The following is a 6,403-nucleotide window of genomic DNA, read 5'->3' as shown; positions in this document are numbered from 1 at the left end:
CCCCCCCCGCCCACATACATTATTAGTTTTGTGTAATAGGAAAGAGGAAATATGCAAAGGCACAGACACCATTCTGAATTACAGGACCAATTTTTTTCCTGGTGTTTATGATGTTTCTGTACAGTGTGCTTTAGTGTGTAAAGGGACACACTGGTGTTGCGTGCTCAACAAAACAGAAAATCTTTTCGAAAGCAAATACTATTTTATAGATCTGGTGTCCTGGCATTGTGGGGAGAATGCTAGTGTATCTGGTGCTTTCATTAGAAACAAAGTCAACTGTAGGGAGTTTACCAAATCCTGCCACCTCACCCCTTTTAAAACCAAACTGAGCAAGAGGACCAAATTGCTGTTTTATTCACAATTTGGCCTTCCTGTGGTGGTGGTAGTCCTCTGCTCCCATTGTTTGTTTTGCTTTATGTTGGACACCAACAGAGACTAAAACTACACTTTATGGACTTCTAGTTTGGCAATATGCTGGCAAATGGGAAAACAAGCAACATAAACCAAATTTCTGCCACAATGCTTTTAATATTGAGACAGATTTTTATCTAACAGAGCCAACAGAATGGAACATGAGAGCACCAGCAGCTCAGGGCTGCAAACACAGTTTCCTGATGACATGTCCCCAGGGGGACAGATCATACAGTTTCTATATTATTCAGCTTGTCATTCTACTGGCACAGAACTGATTTTTGCCTCAGAAAATGTCTCTTTCCTGAAACTCCAGCTGTCTTTCATTCATAAAGCAGCGTTTAATAAGGTGGTTGTTTACTAGGAAAACAATGCTAATGTTAATAATGAATCACTAGCAATATAGCATATTCCTTATCGTAGATGGTCTACTTGCTGCCAAATAGCTGGAGGAAAAATGCAATCAAGCATTTAAACATCATAGCTGGATGTTTCCAAACATAAGCGTCCAGATGTTTAGCATTGTAGAGGTAATGTGTTTGATTGCTTGCCTTTTTCATATTTTATCTGGATCTTTTGATGTTCTGTAGAGAGTCATGACTATTCTTCATTTTCAGGATGCTGAGCAGTTTTGTTCGTCATGAATAGCAACAATAATGCTGAAGACTGGCAGAAGCCAAGCCTGGCCAGGATTGCTCCAGATATGGGAGAAGAGGAAGAAATGAAACTCAGACTATGGTTAAATGGGTCCCTCTCCTGGCTAATGTGTATGGAAGCATGTGCCTTTTAAAAGGCATCAGCTGAATCAGTTTTCATGCTTCAGTCAAGGGGCAACTAGGAATTAAGAAGTTGGAAGGGTCAGATCCTCTTGTTTTCCTTGAGATCCAGAGGCTGAATAACCAGGTCCTTCTTTAGGATAGCCACTTCACAGGAAGAAAGCTAACTGTCTTTTATGCCAGTGAGGATACAGGCTTCAAAGGAATCTGGTCCAGCTAAACTGTAGTAGAGTTGTTCCCTCCCTTAGACTGATGCCTCATCAGGCAAAATGACAAATCTAAAGTAAACAATATAAAGCACTTTCTCCTTTTAGGATCTCAGAGTACCCAACCCAAATCAATTCATGCTTCCTACTGCAAACTTCTCTGACATTGAGTTATTGGTACTTATAATTAGAGTCATTGCTGAATGCTCCACTGAATTAAAACCCTGCAAATTAATTATCTCATCAAAGGTGGCTCAGTTTCAGAACTGGATTCATAGATCCTGGTGCTAAAATAGATGCAACTCCCTCCTAAGAGTGAAAGCAAAAATAGTCATTTACTGACATGTCCCTGCAGGAATCAATAACATTACAGATCATGGAGGAGCCAAGAATAGCTGGGGCATATTAATAACTCAGTCTGCTCACTGATTTTATTCAAGATGACTAGTTAAAGAACCCTGCACTGATGATGACTCCATGACATGAGGAACAATGTCATCATTAACATGTGGACCATTTAGCATTTAGAACATTTCACACATAAAGAGAACTTAACACAAGACTATTTCTTGTGCTTTAGACAGATGGTTTAATGTTTCTTTAGCCTTCAGCCTATCAGGCCACCCATGGTTTTCTTCAGCCAAGGGCTTTTTAAAAATAAATGGTGTATAGCAATTTTCTAGCAAGACTGACTGCAGCATACATATTTCCCTAAATCTTTTTCCTACACTTAACTATCCCTTACAGTGGTTTGCAGTAGACAAACCTCCCTGACACTAATTACTCACATATAAGTAATTACTGACATAAAAGGAGATGAAGGGGCTGAAATTTCATCATTAATGGTTTCTTTGCTACAGAAGAGCTATTTAGAAATGATTACTTTGGAAAACAGTTCTTCCCTGATTAGACACTGCCTGACTCTGGGGAAGCTGTTCCCCCAGAATCTTTCAATACAGTAAATGATACCCCAACATAGATGGATAACTGTGGGTGGCAAAAGATGCATATAAGCATTGGTTTAAAAATGGCAGAGAAGAGTAATTGTATCTCTCTCTCTGAGGAATATGTAAATGTGTTTAGGAAGGGACACAGAGGCTGCAGATTCCCTGCTCCTACCATCAAAGTGGAAATCAAGCACAGTGGAAAAGCAAGGGGGGATGCATTCTTGTAAGATCTATAGGGATCTTAATGACCCCCTGCACTGCTCTGGCTCTTGTTCATCTCTCCAGGGTCTTCCGTGAACTTTTTAGGGGAACAACGAGACCCAAGACCCAGAGACTCTGCAGACTGGCCCGGATGGATGCTTATTTGCACATTTTTCTCTGTGTAACCTCTTCGATAGGGTTCAGAAAAAGCAAGCTTAGGCCTGGAGCACAGAAAAGCCATCACACAGCAGAGAGGGTTTAGTGATCAGATGTATTTAGAGGGCAAGTGTCTCCTGATTGCCTACTCAGGAGAGCATGAGAGGCTGGAAGTCTGGGCGCAGAGCCTCTGATTGGCTTTTTTCTCTTTGAGGAACAAAGATGTCTTGCTGGAGGCTCAGATTTCCCGCTGACACGTTATGCTGGGCCAGACTGGAATTCTTGCAAGTTCTGTGGCTGCAGCTGGTGTCAGGGTTTTGCACCCAAACTGTCAATTTCCACACCTATGAGAGGAAGCCCACGGCACCGATATCGGTGTTCTGTCTGGCTGTGTCCTGTGTGATTACCAGTTCGAGGTAGCACGCCAGTTCTGCCTGATGAAGTTCAATAGCTCACTGTTCGGGGTGTGCGAGGGCGACGGGCAGCTGACCGTTAGGGACGCGGGCTTGGACCACGAGTAGCTGCACGGCCAGGCACCACAGTGTGTGCTGGTCTTCGACGTGGTCAGCTTCTCGCAGGAGCAGTTCCGGCTGGTGCACGTGGAGGTGGAGGTGAGGGACATCAACGACCATGCGCAATGCTTCCCCCGGGCCTAGATCCCCGTGGATGTGTCTGAGGGCGCAGCTGTGGGCACGTGCATCCTGCTGGAGGCGCCTGTGGACGAGGACGTGGGGGCCAGCGGGCTGCAGAGCGTGCGCCTGGCCGAGCCTCACAGCCCCTTCCGCGTGGAACTGCAGACGCGCGCGGACGGCGCCCAGTGCGCGGACCTGGTGCTGCTACAGGAGCTGGACCGCGAGAGCCAGGCCGCCTACAGCCTGGAGCTGGTGGCCCAGGACGGCGGCCGCCCGCCGCGCTCCGCCACGGCCGCCCTCAGCGTGCGAGTGCTGGACGCCAACGACCACAGCCCGGCCTTCCCGCAGGGCGCCGTGGCCGAAGTGGAGCTGGCGGAGGACGCTCCCGTGGGCTCGCTGCTGCTCGACCTGGACGCGGCCGACCCCGACGAGGGCCCCAACGGCGACGTGGTGTTCGCCTTCGGGGTCCGCACCCCGCCCGAGGCGCGCCGCCTCTTCCGCCTGGACCCGCGCTCGGGCCGCCTCACCCTGGCAGGACCGGTGGACTACGAGCGCCAGGACACCTATGAGCTGGACGTGCGGGCCCAGGACCGCGGTCCAGGGCCCCGGGCCTCCACCTGCAAGGTCATCGTGCGCATCCGCGACGTCAATGACAACGCTCCGGACATCACCATCACCCCGCTGGCCGCCCCGGGCGCACCTGCCGCCTCTCCCTTCGCCGCCACCGCTTTCGCGGGTGCACACGCGACCTCCAACCCGGTCCGGGACGCCAGAGGCCGGCGCCGTGTCTCTGGTGCCAGAGGTGGCGGCTCGCGAGAGCCTGGTGGCGCTGGTCAGCACCTCGGACAGAGACTCGGGCGCCAACGGGCAGGTGCGCTGCGCCCTCTACGCGCAGGAGCACTTCCGGCTGCAGCCGGCCTACGCGGGCAGCTACCTGGTGGTGACCGCGGCGTCGCTGGACCGCGAGCTCATCGCCGAGTACAACCTGACGCTGGTGGCTGAGGACCGCGGCGCGCCCCCGCTACGCGCGTGAGTGACGAGAACGACAACGCGCCAGTCTTCACACGGCCGGTCTACGAGGTGTCCGTGCGTGAGAACAACCCGCCCGGCGCCTACTTGGCCACGGTGGCCGCCCGGGACCCCGACCCGGGCCGCAACGGCCAGGTCACCTGCCGGCTGCTGGAGGCTGAAGTGGGTCGCGCCCTACGTCTCGGTGGACCCCACCACTGGGGAGCTGAGCGCACAACGGTGCTTTGACGGCGGTGAACTGGCCGAGCTGCCGCTGGGGCAGGAAGCACTCGACGGCGGCTCTCCGCCGCCCGGGCGCCGGGACGTGGTGTGGCAGCATGTGGAGGACCAGAACGACCACGTACCTCGGCTGGTCGTACTGCCACTCTTCAGTGGCTCAGCCCAGCTGCCTCTGCCCCAGGGCGCGCCCCTGGGCTGCATGGTGATCCGACTGCGGACGAAGGCCCCAACGCCGAGCTAACTTACACACTTCTCCGCAGCGACTTCGCCGACGGGTGAGCTGTCTCTTCAGCGCCACCTGTCCCCACAGCTCACCGGCCAGCTGACGGCGGTCGTCGTGGTGCTGGACGGAGGCCAGCCGGCCCTGTCCTGTACCACCGCTTTGCTCCTAGCGCCGACGGACTCGGCGCCACCTGGCGGAAAAGTGGTGCTGGTGCTGGTGCTGTTGCCGCCGCCGCCTCGGTCGCTGCCAAAGGAGGGAGCAGAGGGGGACCCTCCTGGCGGCGCACAGTGCAGGGAGCAGGGCGGCAGCCTGGCTTCCCGGTCGTGTTGTTGGGGGTTTTGGCCAGTGGCTGCGGCCTTCTGCTGGTGGCCATTGCCAAGTTCCAGCCAAGGCGGGGCTAGGACTCGAAGGAAGACGCTTTGTGAGCATAGCCCGAGCTGGTCCCACGCGACAAGTGGCCAGGCTGGCCCAAGTCGCAGAGCGGTGGGGGCTGCCTCCGAGGGCTTCCAGCTGAGGTTCTTCCCGAAGGCACTGCCCCTTTCCTTTTAGGCAGAGGCCCAGGAGGGTGAGGCTGCGGAGATTTCCCAGTCCGGGGATAGTGGGGTGTTCTTGTGCTCCTTGCTTGGGGAGAGGAGCGGGATCCTGCCGGCCCAGGTAGACCACCCTGGCAGTCTTAGTGTCCTCATTAACTTTTAGTAGATTTTCGTGCCGAGAGCGTTATGAAAATTCAGCGCCTGCTCAGGTTTGGGACTTCAAAGGACTAATTTTTCAGGACTTATTTATTTTTTATTTGAGAGGAAAATTTCTTCCCAGATGAAGGCAGAAGGAGGCATGATTGTCATGTGTTCATGGCGGCCCAGGTCTGTTTTGGCTGGTTTTGCCCCTGGTAACTTCCTTGTGGGTCCAGTTGGAACATCTCCATCCCTCAGGGTTTAAATGCTGTCTTCATGAAGCACTCCCCATGAGGGATATTGTGCCTGTTCCGTCAGTTTTGATATCTGAGTGTGAAATATTAACTGCTACTCTCACCCCTCTTTTTAAATAGGATTCAGGCTAGGTCCCCTCCATTCCCCATCCCTGTGTGGAGAGGATAAATCTGCGAGTTCAAGGTAATTTCAGAGTATGAATCGTTCTCTCTAAGCAATGTGTTTGATGTTTTGTACATTTTTATGGATGACAAAGTGAGTCTGTCCTTTTCACTTCTAGGACACATTCAAATCCAGATGAATTTAGTGTGAAGATAACAGAAGAGGAGACAGTGAATTGAATGATACCAGTTCTGACATCAGTAGAGCGGGGGCTTCAAGAAAGCATCTTTCCCAGTGATTACAAAGCGAGAGGGTAAGTTCAGACCTGCGACTTTGAAGCTCTTCCTCACAAAGTCATCATAATTCTGTATGGCTGACTGAATTTTAAAAAACTAAACAAGTGATTTCAAATGGGCATTCATAGAGGGGAGTATGCTGAGTGCTGCTGAACAGAGCTAACAGTTTTTTTGGACCACTTCTTATTTAGCTGGTCCTACATATTTTAAATACGGTACACTTACTGACTTATTTATTCCCTGTAAGAAATCCAAGGAGGTAGGAGACCAAGGCACAGA

The 6,403-nt window shown here is 51.9% G+C and overlaps 1 pseudogene; it reads left to right on the top strand.

The window, feature by feature from the left end:
- The first annotated feature begins 565 nt into the window (after window positions 1-565).
- LOC110587634 lies at window positions 566-6,067 on the top strand (annotated as a pseudogene).
- The last annotated feature ends 336 nt before the right edge of the window (window positions 6,068-6,403 follow it).

This window comes from Neomonachus schauinslandi, chromosome 3 (genome assembly GCF_002201575.2).
Source record: "Neomonachus schauinslandi chromosome 3, ASM220157v2, whole genome shotgun sequence".
NCBI lineage: Eukaryota > Metazoa > Chordata > Mammalia > Carnivora > Phocidae > Neomonachus > Neomonachus schauinslandi.
This window is presented reverse-complemented; position numbering and strand designations above follow the sequence as displayed.